Raw genomic sequence first — 16,016 nt, 5'->3', positions numbered from 1 at the left:
ACAGTGACATTCACACAGGAACCAGCAGTGGCCAGAGACACTCCCACAGGAACCAACAGAGACCAGAGACAATCACATAGGAACCAGCAGAAACCAGAGACACTCCCTCAGGAACCAACAGCAATCAGAGATACTCTCACAGGAACCAGCAGCAACCAGAGACACTCCCACAGCAAGCAGCAGAGTTCAGGGAAACTCCCACAGCAACCAGCAGAGACCAGTGACAGTCCCACAGGAAACAGCAGAGTACAGAGACACTCCCACAGGAACCAGCAGAGACCAGAGACAACCCCATAGGAACCCGCAGAGGACAGAGACACTCCCACAGGAACCAGCACAGACCAGGGCCACTCCCACAGGAACCAGGAGAGACCAGTGACACTCCCACAGGAACCGGCAGAGACCAGAGACACTCCCACTGGAACCAGCAGAGACCAGAAACACTCCCACAGGAACCGTCAGCAATCAGAAACACTCCCACAGCAAGCAGCAGAGACCAGGGAAACTCCCACAGGAACCAGCAGAGACCAGTGACAGTCCCACAGAAACCAGCAGAGGACAGAGACCCTCACACAGGAACCAGCAGAGAACATAGACACTCCCACAGGAACCAGGCGAGACCAGAGACACTTCCACAGGAACCAACAGCAATCAGAGACACTCCCACCGGAAACAGCATAGACCAGGGGCACTCCCACAGGATCCAGCAGCAACCAGAGAAACACCCACAGGAACCAGCAGAGACCAGGGGCACTCCTTCAGGAACCAGCAGAGACCAGTGACAGTCGCACAGGAACCAGCAGAGACCAGAGACACTTCCACAGGAACCAACAGCAACCAGAGACACTCCCACAGGAACCAGCAGAGACCAGGGACACTCCCACAGGAACCAGCAGCAACCAGAGACACTCCCACAGGAACCAGCAGAGGACAGAGACACTCCCACAGGAACCAACAGAGACCAGAGACAATCCCATAGGAACCAGCTGAAACCAGAGACACTCCCACAGGAACCAACAGCAATCAGAGACATTCCCACTGGAACCAGCAGAGACCACAGACAATCCTACAGGAACCAGCAGTGGCCAGCGAAACTTCCACAGGAACCTACAGCGACCAGAGACACTCCCACAGGAAACAGCAGTGGCCAGAGACACTCCCACAGGAACCAACAGAGACCAGAGACACTCCCACAGGAACCAACAGCAACCAGAGACAGTCCCACAGGAACCAGCAGCACCAGGGACACTCCCACAGGAACAAGCAGAGACCAGGGACACTCCCACAGGAACCAGCAGAGACCTGGGACACTACCACAGGAACCAGCAGAGACCAGTGACAGTCCCACAGGAACCAGCATAGGACGGAGACACTCCACAGGAACCAACGGAGACCAGAGACTCTCCCACAGGAACCAGCAGCACCAGGGACACTCCCACTGGAACCAGCAGCAACCAGAGTCACTCCCACAGGAACAAGCAGAGACCAGGGACACTCCCACATGAACCAGAAGAGACCAGGGACACTCCCACAGGAACCAGCAGAGACCAGTGACAGTCCCAAAGGAACCAGCAGAGGACGGAGAGACTCCACAGGAACCAACAGAGACCAGAGACTCTCTCACAGGAACGAGCAGCAATCCAAGACACTCCCACAGGAACCAACAGAGACCAGAGACAATCCCATAGGAACCAGCAGAAACCAGAGACACTCCAAAAGGAACCAACAGCAATCAGAGACACTCCCACTGGAACCAGCAGAGACCAGAGACACTCATACAGGATCCAGGAGTGGCCAGAGAAACTCCCACAGGAACCAGCAGCGACCAGAGACACTCCCACAGGAACCAGCAGTGGCCAGAGACACTCCCACAGGAACCAACAGAGACCAGAGACACTCCCACAGGAATCAACAGCAACCAGAGACACTCCCACAGGAACCAGCAGCACCAGGGACACTCCCACTGGAACCAGCAGCAACCAGAGACACTCCCACAGGAACAAGCAGAGACCAGGGACACTCCCACAGGAACCAGCAGAGACCAGGGACACTCCCACAGGAACCAGCAGAGGACGGAGACACTCCAGAGGAACCAACAGAGACCAGAGACTCTCACACAGGAACAAGCAGCAATCAAAGACACTCCCACAGGAACCAACAGAGACTAGAGACACTCCCACAGGAACCAACAGCAACCAGAGACACTCCCACAGGAACCAGCAGGACCAGGAACACTCCCACAGGAACCAGCAGCAACCAGAGACACTCCCTCAGGAACCAGCAGAGACCAGGGACACTCCCACAGGAAGCAGCAGATACCGGGGAAAATCCCACAGTAAACATCAGAGACCAGTGACAGTGCCACAGGAACCAGCAGAGACCAGAATCACTCCACAAGGAACTAACAGAGACCAGAGACACTCCCACAGGAACGAGTAGCAATCAAAGACACTCCCACAGGAACCAACAGACCGGAGAAACTCCCAAAGGAACCAACAGAGACCAGGGCCACTCCCACAGGAACCGGCAGAGTCCAGGTACACTCCTACAGGAACCAGCAGAGACCAGTGACAGACCCACAGGAACCAGCAGAGACCAGAGACACTCCCACAGGAACCAACAGAGACCAGAAACACTCCCACAGGAACCGTCAGCAATTAGAAACACTCCCACAGGAACCAGCAGAGACCAGAGTCACTCCCACAGTAACCAACAGCAACCAGAGACACGCCCACAGGAAACAGCAGAGACCAGGGACACTCCCACAGGAACCAGCAGCAACCAGAGACACTCCCACAGCAAGCAGCAGAGACCAGGGAAACTCCCACAGGAACCAGCAGAGACCAGTGACAGTCCCACAGAAACCAGCAGAGGACAGAGACCCTCACACAGGAACCAGCAGAGACCATAGACACTCCCACAGGAACCAGGCGAGACCAGAGACACTTCCACAGGAACCAACAGCAATCAGAGTCCACTCCCACCGGAAACAGCATAGACCAGGGGCACTCCCACAGGATCCAGCAGCAACCAGAGAAACACCGACAGGAACCAGCAGAGACCAGGGGCACTCCTTCAGGAACCAGCAGAGACCAGTGACAGTCGCACAGGAACCAGCAGAGACCAGAGACACTTCCACAGGAATCAACAGCAACCAGAGACACTCCCACAGGAACCAGCAGAGACCAGGGACACTCCCACAGGAACCAGCAGCAACCAGAGACACTCCCACAGCAAGCAGCAAAGACCAGGGTAACTCCCACAGGAACCAGCAGAGACCAGTGACAGTGCCACAGGAACCAGCAGAGGACAGAGACACTCCCACAGGAACCTGCAGCGACCAGAGACACTCCCACAGGAAACAGCAGTGGCCAGAGATACTCCCACAGGAACCAACAGCAATCAGAGACACTCCCACAGGAACCAGCAGAGACCAGAGACACTCCCACAGGAACCAGGCGAGACCAGAGACACTTCCACAGGAACCAACAGCAACCAGAGACACTCCCACCGGAACCAGCAGAGACCAGGGGCACTCCCACAGGAACCTGCAGCAACCAGAGAAACTCCCACAGGAACCAGCAGCGACCAGGGGCACTCCGTCAGGAACCAGCAGAGACCAGTGACAATCGCACATGAACCAGCAGAGACCAGAGACACTTCCACAGGAACCAACAGCAACCAGAGACACTCCCACAGCAAGCAGCTGAGACCAGGCAAACTCCCACAGGAACCAGCAGAGACCAGTGACAGTCCCACAGGAACCACCAGAGGACGGAGACACTCCACAGGAACCAACAGAGACCAGAGACAATCCCATAGGAACCAGCAGAGGACAGAGATACTCCCACAGGAACCAGCAGTGGCCAGAGACACTCCCACAGGAAACAACAGAGACCAGAGACACCCCCTCAGGAACCAAAAGCAACCACAGACACTCCCACAGGAACCAGCATAGACCTGGGACACTCCCACAGGAACCAGCAGAGACCAGTGACAGTCCCACAGGAACCACCAGAGGATGGAGACACTCCACAGGAACCAACAGAGACCAGAGACTCTCCCACAGGAACCAGCAGCACCAGGGACACACCCACTGGAACCAGCAGCAACCAGAGACACTCCCACAGGAACTAGCAGAGACCAGGGACAATCCCACAGGAACCAGCAGAGACCAGTGACACTCCCACAGGAACCAGCAGAGGATGGAGACACTCCACAGGAACCAACAGAGGACAGAGACTCTCCCACAGGAACCAGCAGCAATCAAAGTCACTCCCACAGGAACCAACAGAGACCAGATACAATCCCATAGGAACCAGCAGTAACCAGAGACACTCCCACAGGAACCAACAGCAATCAGAGACACTCCCACTGGAACCAGCAGAGACCAGAGACACTCATACAGGAACCAGCAGTGGCCAGAGAAACTCCCACAGGAACCTGCAGTGACCAGAGACACTCCCACAGAAACCAGCAGTGGCCAGAGGCAATCCCTCAGGAACCAGCAGAGACCAGATACACTCCCACAGGAACCCACAGCAACCAGAGACACTCCCACAGGAACCAGCAGCACCAGGGACACTCCCACTGGAACCAGCAGCAACCAGAGACACTCCCACAGGAACAAGCAGAGACCAGGGACACTCCCACAGGAACCAGTAGAGACCAGGGACACTCCCACAGGAACCAGCAGAGACCAGGGACAGTCCCAAAGGAAACAGCAGAGGACGGAGACACTCCACAGGAACCAACAGAGACCAGAGACTCTCCCACAGGAACAAGCAGCAATCAAAGACACTCCCACAGGAACCAACAGAGACCAGAAACACTCCCACAGGAACCAACAGCAACCAGAGACACTCCCACAGGAACCAGCAGGACCAGGAACACTCCCACAGGAACTAGCAGCAACCAGAGACACTCCCTCAGGAACCAGCAGAGACCAGGTACACTCCCACAGGAAGCAGCAGAGACCAGTGACAGTGCCACAGGAACCAGCAGAGACCAGAACCATTCCACAGGAACCAACAGAGACCAGAGACACTCCCACAAGAACCAGTAGCAATCAAAGACGCTCCCACAGGAACCAACAGACCGGAGAAACTCCCAAAGGAACCAACAGAGACCAGGGCCACTCCCACAGGAACCGGCAGAGACCAGGTACACTCCTACAGGAACCAGCAGATTCCAGTGACAGACCCACAGGAATCAGCAGAGACCAGAGACACTCCCACAGGAACCAACAGAGACCGGAGATACTCCCCCAGGAACCAACAGAGACCGGAGATACTCCCCCAGGAACCAGCAGCAATCAGAGACACTCCCACAGGAACCAACAAAGACCAGAGACACTCCCACAGGAACCAACAGCAATCAGAGTGACTCCCACAGGAGCCAATAGCAATCAGAGACTCTCCCACAGGAACCAAAAGTGCCCTGAGACACTCCCACAGGAACCAGCAGAGACCACAGACACTCCCACAGGAACCAACAGCAATCAGAGACACTCCCACAGGAACCAACAGCAATCACTGACACTCCCACAGGAACCAGCGGTGGCCACAGACACTCCCACAGGAACCAGCAGCGACCAGAGAAACTCCCACAGGAACCAGCAGTGAACAGTGACACTCACACAGGAACCAGCAGTGGCCAGAGCTACTCCCACAGGAACCAACAGCAATCAGAGACACTCCCACAGGAACCAGCAGAGACCAGAGACACTCCCACAGGAACCAGGCGAGACCAGAGACACTTCCACAGGAACCAACAGCAACCGGAGACACTCCCACCGGAACCAGCAGGGACCAGGGGCACTCCCACAGGAAGCAGGCGAGACCAGAGACACTTCCACAGGAACCAACAGCAACCAGAGACACTCCCACCGGAACCAGCAGGGACCAGGGGCACTCCCACAGGAACCAGCAGCAACCAGAGAAACTTCCACAGGAACCAGCAGAGACCAGGGGCACTCCGTCAGGAACCAGCAGAGACCAGTGACAATCGCACACGAACCAGCAGAGACCAGAGACGCTTCCACAGGAACCAACAGCAACCAGAGACACTCCCACACGAACCAGCAGAGACCAGGGACACTCCCAAAGGAACGAGCAGCAACCAGAGACACTCCCACAGCAAGCAGCAGAGACCAGGGAAACTCCCACAGGAACCAGCAGAGACCATTGACAGTCCTGCAGGAACCAGCAGAGGACAGAGACACTCCCACAGGAACCAACAGAGACCCGAGACAATCCCATAGGAACCAGCAGAAACCAGAGGCAGTCCCACAGGAACCAACAGCAATCAGAGACCCTCCCACTGGAACCAGCAGAGACCAGATACACTCCTACAGGAACCAGCAGTGGTCAGAGAAACTCCCACAGGAACCTGCAGCGACCAGAGACACTCCCACAGGAACCAACAGAGACCAGAGACATTCCCACGGGAACCAACAGCAACAAGAGACACTCCCACAGGAACCAGCAGCACCAGGGACACTCCCACTGGAACCAGCAGCTACCAGAGACACTCCTACAGGAACAAGCAGAGACCAGGGACATCCCACAGGAACCAGCAGAGACCAGTGACAGTCCCACAGGAACCAGCAGAGGACAGAGACACTCCCACAGGAACCAGCAGAGACCAGGGCCACTACCACAGGAACCAGGAGAGACCAGTGACAGTCCCACAGGAACCAGCAGAGACCAGAGACACTCCCACTGGAACCAGCAGAGACCAGAAACACTCCCACAGGAACCGTCAGCAATCAGAAACACTCCCACAGGAATCAGCAGAGACCAGAGTCACTCCCACAGTAACCAACAGCAACCAGAGACACGCCCACAGGAACCAGCAGAGACCAGGGACACTCCCACAGGAACCAGCAGCAACCAGAGACACTCCCATAGCAAGCAGCAGAGACCAGGGAAACTCCCACAGGAACCAGCAGAGACCAGTGACAGTCCCACAGAAACCAGCAGAGGACAGAGACCCTCACACAGGAACCAGCAGAGACCATAGACACTCCCACAGGAACCAGGCGAGACCAGAGACACTTCCACAGGAACCAACAGCAATCAGAGTCACTCCCACCGGAAACAGCATAGACCAGGGGCACTCCCACAGGATCCAGCAGCAACCAGAGAAACACCCACAGGAACCAGGAGAGACCAGGGGCACTCCTTCAGGAACCAGCAGAGACCAGTGACAGTCGCACAGGAACCAGCAGAGACCAGAGACACTTCCACAGGAACCAACAGCAACCAGAGACACTCCCACAGGAACCAGCAGAGACCAGGGACACTCCCACAGGAACCAGCAGCAACCAGAGACACTCCCACAGCAAGCAGCACAGACCAGGGTAACTCCCACAGGAACCAGCAGAGACCAGTGACAGTGCCACAGGAACCAGCAGAGGACAGAGACACTCCCACAGGAACCTGCAGCGACCAGAGACACTCCCACAGGAAACAGCAGTGGCCAGAGATACTCCCACAGGAACCAACAGCAATCAGAGACACTCCCACAGGAACCAGCAGAGACCAGAGACACTCCCACAGGAACCAGGCGAGACCAGAGACACTTCCACAGGAACCAACAGCAACCAGAGACACTCCCACCGGAACCAGCAGAGACCAGGGGCACTCCCACAGGAACCAGCAGCAACCAGAGAAACTCCCACAGGAACCAGCAGAGACCAGGGGCACTCCGTCAGGAACCAGCAGAGACCAGTGACAATCGCACACGAACCAGCAGAGACCAGAGACACTTCCACAGGAACCAACAGCAACCAGAGACACTCCCACAGGAACCAGCAGAGACCAAGGACACTCCCAAAGGAACCAGCAGCAACCAGAGACACTCCCACAGCAAGCAGCTGAGACCAGGGAAACTCCCACAGGAACCAGCAGAGACCAGTGACAGTCCCACAGGAACCAGCAGAGGACAGAGACACTCCCACAGGAACCAACAGAGACCCGAGACAATCCCATAGGAACCAGCAGAAACCAGAGACACTCCCACAGGAACCAACTGCAATCAGAGACCCTCCCCTGAAACCAGCAGAGACCAGAGACACTCCTACAGGAACCAGCAGTGGCCAGAGAAACTCCCACAGGAACCTGCAGCTACCAGAGACACTCCTAGAGGAACAAGCAGAGACCAGGGACACTCCCACAGGAACCAGGCGAGACCAGAGACACTTCCACAGTAACCAACAGCAATCAGAGTCCACTCCCACCGGAAACAGCAAAGACCAGGGGCACTCCCACAGGATCCAGCAGCAACCAGAGAAACACCCACAGGAACCAGCAGAGACCAGGGGCAGTCCTTCAGGAACCAGCAGAGACCAGTGACAGTCGCACAGGAACCAGCAGAGACCAGAGACACTTCCACAGGAATCAACAGCAACCAGAGACACTCCCACAGGAACCAGCAGAGACCAGGGACACTCCCACAGGAACCAGCAGCAACCAGAGACACTCCCACAGCAAGCAGCAAAGACCAGGGTAACTCCCACAGGAACCAGCAGAGACCAGTGACAGTGCCACAGGAACCAGCAGAGGACAGAGACACTCCCACAGGAACCTGCAGCGACCAGAGACACTCCCACAGGAAACAGCAGTGGCCAGAGATACTCCCACAGGAACCAACAGCAATCAGAGACACTCCCACAGGAACCAGCAGAGACCAGAGACACTCCCACAGGAACCAGGCGAGACCAGAGACACTTCCACAGGAACCAACAGCAACCAGAGACACTCCCACCGGAACCAGCAGAGAGGGGGGCACTCCCACAGGAACCAGCAGCAACCAGAGAAACTCCCACAGGAACCAGCAGCGACCAGGGGCACTCCGTCAGGAACCAGCAGAGACCAGTGACAATCGCACATGAACCAGCAGAGACCAGAGACACTTCCACAGGAACCAACAGCAACCAGAGACACTCCCACAGCAAGCAGCTGAGACCAGGCAAACTCCCACAGGAACCAGCAGAGACCAGTGACAGTCCCACAGGAACCACCAGAGGACGGAGACACTCCACAGGAACCAACAGAGACCAGAGACAATCCCATAGGAACCAGCAGAGGACAGAGATACTCCCACAGGAACCAGCAGTGGCCAGAGACACTCCCACAGGAAACAACAGAGACCAGAGACACCCCCTCAGGAACCAAAAGCAACCACAGACACTCCCACAGGAACCAGCATAGACCTGGGACACTCCCACAGGAACCAGCAGAGACCAGTGACAGTCCCACAGGAACCACCAGAGGATGGAGACACTCCACAGGAACCAACAGAGACCAGAGACTCTCCCACAGGAACCAGCAGCACCAGGGACACTCCCACTGGAACCAGCAGCAACCAGAGACACTCCCACAGGAACTAGCAGAGACCAGGGACACTCCCACAGGAACCAGCAGAGACCAGTGACACTCCCACAGGAACCAGCAGAGACCAGTGACAGTCCCACAGGAACCAGCAGAGGATGGAGACACTCCACAGGAACCAACAGAGGACAGAGACTCTCCCACAGGAACCAGCAGCAATCAAAGTCACTCCCACAGGAACCAACAGAGACCAGATACAATCCCATAGGAACCAGCAGTAACCAGAGACACTCCCACAGGAACCATCAGCAATCAGAGACACTCCCACTGGAACCAGCAGAGACCAGAGACACTCATACAGGAACCAGCAGTGGCCAGAGAAACTCCCACAGGAACCTGCAGTGACCAGAGACACTCCCACAGAAACCAGCAGTGGCCAGAGGCAATCCCTCAGGAACCAGCAGAGACCAGATACACTCCCACAGGAACCCACAGCAACCAGAGACACTCCCACTGGAACCAGCAGCAACCAGAGACACTCCCACAGGAACAAGCAGAGACCAGGGACACAACCACAGGAACCAGCAGAGACCAGGGACACTCCCACAGGAACCAGCAGAGACCAGTGACAGTCCCACAGGAACCAGCAGAGGACGGAGACACTCCACAGGAACCAACAGAGACCAGAGACTCTCCCACAGGAACAAGCAGCAATCAAAGACACTCCCACAGGAACCAACAGAGACCAGAAACACTCCCACAGGAACCAACAGCAACCAGAGACACTCCCACAGGAACCAGCAGGACCAGGAACACTCCCACAGGAACTAGCAGCAACCAGAGACACTCCCTCTGGAACCAGCAGAGACCAGGTACACTCCCACAGGAAGCAGCAGAGACCAGTGACAGTGCCACAGGAACCAGCAGAGACCAGAACCATTCCACAGGAACCAACAGAGACCAGAGACACTCCCACAAGAACCAGTAGCAATCAAAGACACTCCCACAGGAACCAACAGACCGGAGAAACTCCCAAAGGAACCAACAGAGACCAGGGCCACTCCCACAGGAACCGGCAGAGACCAGGTACACTCCTACAGGAACCAGCAGATTCCAGTGACAGACCCACAGGAATCAGCAGAGACCAGAGACACTCCCACAGGAACCAACAGAGACCGGAGATACTCCCCCAGGAACCAACAGAGACCGGAGATACTCCCCCAGGAACCAGCAGCAATCAGAGACACTCCCACAGGAACCAACAAAGACCAGAGACACTCCCACAGGAACCAACAGCAATCAGAGTGACTCCCACAGGAGCCAATAGCAATCAGAGACTCTCCCACAGGAACCAAACGTGCCCTGAGACACTCCCACAGGAACCAGCAGAGACCACAGACACTCCCACAGGAACCAACAGCAATCAGAGACACTCCCACAGGAACCAACAGCAATCAGTGACACTCCCACAGGAACCAGCGGTGGCCACAGACACTCCCACAGGAACCAGCAGCGACCAGAGAAACTCCCACAGGAACCAGCAGTGAACAGTGACACTCACACAGGTACCGGCAGTGGCCAGAGATACTCCCACAGGAACCAACAGCAATCAGAGACACTCCCACAGGAACCAGCAGAGACCAGAGACACTCCCACAGGAACCAGGCGAGACCAGAGACACTTCCACAGGAACCAACAGCAACCAGAGACACTCCCACCGGAACCAGCAGGGACCAGGGGCACTCCCACAGGAACCAGCAGCAACCAGAGAAACTTCCACAGGAACCAGCAGAGACCAGGGGCACTCCGTCAGGAACCAGCAGAGACCAGTGACAATCGCACACGAACCAGCAGAGACCAGAGACGCTTCCACAGGAACCAACAGCAACCAGAGACACTCCCACACGAACCAGCAGAGACCAGGGACACTCCCAAAGGAACGAGCAGCAACCAGAGACACTCCCACAGCAAGCAGCAGAGACCAGGGAAACTCCCACAGGAACCAGCAGAGACCATTGACAGTCCTGCAGGAACCAGCAGAGGACAGAGACACTCCCACAGGAACCAACAGAGACCCGAGACAATCCCATAGGAACCAGCAGAAACCAGAGGCAGTCCCACAGGAACCAACAGCAATCAGAGACCCTCCCACTGGAACCAGCAGAGACCAGATACACTCCTACAGGAACCAGCAGTGGTCAGAGAAACTCCCACAGGAACCTGCAGCGACCAGAGACAATCCCACAGGAACCAACAGAGACCAGAGACATTCCCACGGGAACCAACAGCAACAAGAGACACTCCCACAGGAACCAGCAGCACCAGGGACACTCCCACTGGAACCAGCAGCTACCAGAGACACTCCTACAGGAACAAGCAGAGACCAGGGACATCCCACAGGAACCAGCAGAGACCAGTGACAGTCCCACAGGAACCAGCAGAGGACAGAGACACTCCCACAGGAACCAGCAGAGACCAGGGCCACTACCACAGGAACCAGGAGAGACCAGTGACAGTCCCACAGGAACCAGCAGAGACCAGAGACACTCCCACTGGAACCAGCAGAGACCAGAAACACTCCCACAGGAACCGTCAGCAATCAGAAACACTCCCACAGGAATCAGCAGAGACCAGAGTCACTCCCACAGTAACCAACAGCAACCAGCGACACGCCCACAGGAACCAGCAGAGACCAGGGACACTCCCACAGGAACCAGCAACAACCAGAGACACTCCCACAGCAAGCAGCAGAGACCAGGGAAACTCCCACAGGAACCAGCAGAGACCAGTGACAGTCCCACAGAAAACAGCAGAGGACAGAGACCCTCACACAGGAACCAGCAGAGACCATAGACACTCCCACAGGAACCAGGCGAGACCAGAGACACTTCCACAGGAACCAACAGCAATCAGAGTCACTCCCACCGGAAACAGCATAGACCAGGGGCACTCCCACAGGATCCAGCAGCAACCAGAGAAACACCCACAGGAACCAGCAGAGACCAGGGGCACTCCTTCAGGAACCAGCAGAGACCAGTGACAGTCGCACAGGAACCAGCAGAGACCAGAGACACTTCCACAGGAACCAACAGCAACCAGAGACACTCCCACCGGAACCAGCAGAGACCAGGGGCACTCCCACATGAACCAGCAGCAACCAGAGAAACTCCCACAGGAACCAGCAGAGACCAGGGGCACTCCATCAGGAACCAGCAGAGACCAGTGACAATCGCACACGAACCAGCAGAGACCAGAGACACTTCCACAGGAACCAACAGCAACCAGAGACACTCCCACAGGAACCAGCAGAGACCAAGGACACTCCCAAAGGAACCAGCAGCAACCAGAGACACTCCCACAGCAAGCAGCTGAGACCAGGGAAACTCCCACAGGAACCAGCAGAGACCAGTGACAGTCCCACAGGAACCAGCAGAGGACAGAGACACTCCCACAGGAACCAACAGAGACCCGAGACAATCCCATAGGAACCAGCAGAAACCAGAGACACTCCCACAGGAACCAACAGCAATCAGAGACCCTCCCCTGAAACCAGCAGAGACCAGAGACACTCCTACAGGAACCAGCAGTGGCCAGAGAAACTCCCACAGGAACCAGCAGCTACCAGAGACACTCCTAGAGGAACAAGCAGAGACCAGGGACACTCCCACAGGAACCAGCAGAGACCAGTGACAGTCCCACAGGAACCAGCAGAGGACAGAGACACTCCCACAGGAACCAGCAGAGACCAGGGCCACTCCCACAGGAACCAGGAGAGACCAGTGACAGTCCCACAGGAACCAGCAGAGACCAGAGACACGCCCACTGGAACCAGCAGAGACCAGAAACACTCCCACAGGAACCGTCAGCAATCAGAAACACTCCCACAGGAACCAGCAGAGACCAGAGTCACTCCCACAGTAACCCACAGCAACCAGAGACACGCCCACAGGAACCAGCAGAGACCAGGGACACTCCCACAGGAACCAGCAGCAACCAGAGACACTCCCACAACAAGCAGCAGAGACCAGGGAAACTCCCACAGGAACCAGCAGAGACCAGTGACAGTCCAACAGAAACCAGCAGAGGACAGAGACCCTCACACAGGAACCAGCAGAGGCCATAGACACTCCCACAGGAACCAGGCGAGACCAGAGTCACTTCCACAGGAACCAACAGCAAGCAGAGTCACTCCCACCGGAAACAGCATAGACCGGGGCACTCCCACAGGATCCAGCAGCAACCAGAGAAACACCCACAGGAACCAGCAGAGACCAGGGGCACTCCTTCAGGAACCAGCAGAGACCAGTGACAGTCGCACAGGAACCAGCAGAGACCAGAGACACTTCCACAGGAACCAACAGCAACCAGAGACACTCCCACAGGAACCAGCAGAGACCAAGGAAAACTCCCACAGGAACCAGCAGCAACCAGAGACACTCCCACAGCAAGCAGCACAGACCAGGGTAACTCCCATAGGAACCAGCAAAGACCAGTGACAGTGCCACAGGAACCAGCAGAGGACAGAGACACTCCCACAGGAACCAGCAGAGACCAGAGACACTCCCACAGGAACTAGGCGAGACCAGAGACACTTCCACAGGAACAAACAGCAACCAGAGACACTCCCACCGGAACCAGCAGAGACCAGGGGCACTCCCACAGGAACCAGCAGCAACCAGAGAAACTCCCACAGGAACCAGCAGAGACCAGGGGCACTCCGTCAGGAACCAGCAGAGACCAGTGACAATCGCACAGGAACCAGCAGAGACCAGAGACACTTCCACAGGAACCAACAGCAACCAGAGACACTCCCACAGGAACCAGCAGAGACCAAGGACACTCCCAAAGGAACCAGCAGCAACCAGAGACACTCCCACAGGAACCAACTGCAATCAGAGACCCTCCCCTGAAACCAGCAGAGACCAGAGACACTCCTACAGGAACCAGCAGTGGCCAGAGAAACTCCCACAGGAACCTGCAGCGACCAGAGACACTCCCACAGGAACCAGCAGTGGCCAGAGACACTCCCACAGGAACCGACAGAGACCAGAGACATTCCCACGGGAACCAACAGCAACAAGAGACACTCCCAAAAGAAACAGCAGCACCAGGGACACTCCCACTGGAACCAGCAGCTACCAGAGACACTCCTACAGGAACAAGCAGAGACCAGGGACACTCCCACAGGAACCAGCAGAGACCAGTGACAGTCCCACAGGAACCAGCAGAGGACAGAGACACTCCCACAGGAACAAGCAGAGACCAGGGGCACTCCCACAGGAACGAGCAGAGACCAGTGACAGTCCCACAGGAACCAGCAGAGGACAGAGACACTCCCACAGGAACCAGCAGAGACCAGGGGCACTCCCACAGGAACCAGCAGAGACCAGGTACACTCTTACAGAAACCAGCAGCGACCAGAGAAACTCCCACAGGAACCAGTAGTGAACAGTGACATTCACACAGGAACCAGCAGTGGCCAGAGACACTCCTACAGGAACCAACAGAGACCAGAGACAATCCCATAGGAACCAGCAGAAACAAGAGACACTCCCACAGGAACCACCAGCAATCAGAGATACTCCCACAGGAACCAGCAGCAACCAGAGACACTCCCACAGCAAGCAGCAGAGTTCAGGGAAACTCCCACAGCAACCAGCAGAGACCAGTGACAGTCCCACAGGAAACAGCAGAGTACAGAGACACTCCCACAGGAACCAGCAGAGACCAGAGACAACCCCATAGGAACCCGCAGAGGACAGAGACACTCCCACAGGAACCAGCACAGACCAGGGCCACTCCCACAGGAACCAGGAGAGACCAGTGACACTCCCACAGGAACCAGCAGAGACCAGAGACACTCCCAGTGGAACCAGCAGAGACCAGAAACACTCCCACAGGAACCGTCAGCAATCAGAAACACTCCCAAAGGAACCAGCAGAGACCAGAGTCACTCCCACAGTAACCAACAGCAACCAGAGACACGCCCACAGGAACCAGCAGAGACCAGGGACACCCCCACAGGAACCAGCAGCAACCAGAGACACTCCCACAGCAAGCAGCAGAGACCAGGGAAACTCCCACAGGAACCAGCAGGGACCAGTGACAGTCCCACAGAAACCGGCAGAGGACAGAGACCCTCACACAGGAACCAGCAGAGACCATAGACACTCCCACAGGAACCAGGCGAGACCAGAGACACTTCCACAGGAACCAACAGCAATCAGAGACACTCCCACCGGAAACAGCATAGACCAGGGGCACTCCCACAGGATCCAGCAGCAACCAGAGAAACACCCACAGGAACCAGCAGAGACCAGGGGCACTCCTTCAGGAACCAGCAGAGACCAGTGACAGTCGCACAGGAACCAGCAGCAACCAGAGACACTCCCACAGGAACCAGCAGAGACCAGGGACACTCCCACAGGAACCAGCAGCAACCAGAGACACTCCCACAGGAACCAGCAGAGGACAGAGACACTCCCACAGGATCCAACAGAGACCAGAGACAATCCCATAGGAACCAGCTGAAACCAGAGACACTCCCACAGGAACCAACAGCAATCAGAGACATTCCCACTGGAACCAGCAGAGACCACAGACAATCCTACAGGAACCAGCAGTGGCCAGAGACACTCCCACAGGAACCAACAGCAACCAGAGACAGTCCCACAGGAACCA

Source organism: Carcharodon carcharias, chromosome 6, assembly GCF_017639515.1.
Source record: "Carcharodon carcharias isolate sCarCar2 chromosome 6, sCarCar2.pri, whole genome shotgun sequence".
Taxonomy (NCBI): Eukaryota; Metazoa; Chordata; class Chondrichthyes; order Lamniformes; family Lamnidae; genus Carcharodon; species Carcharodon carcharias.
Note: the sequence above shows the minus strand (reverse complement) of the source record.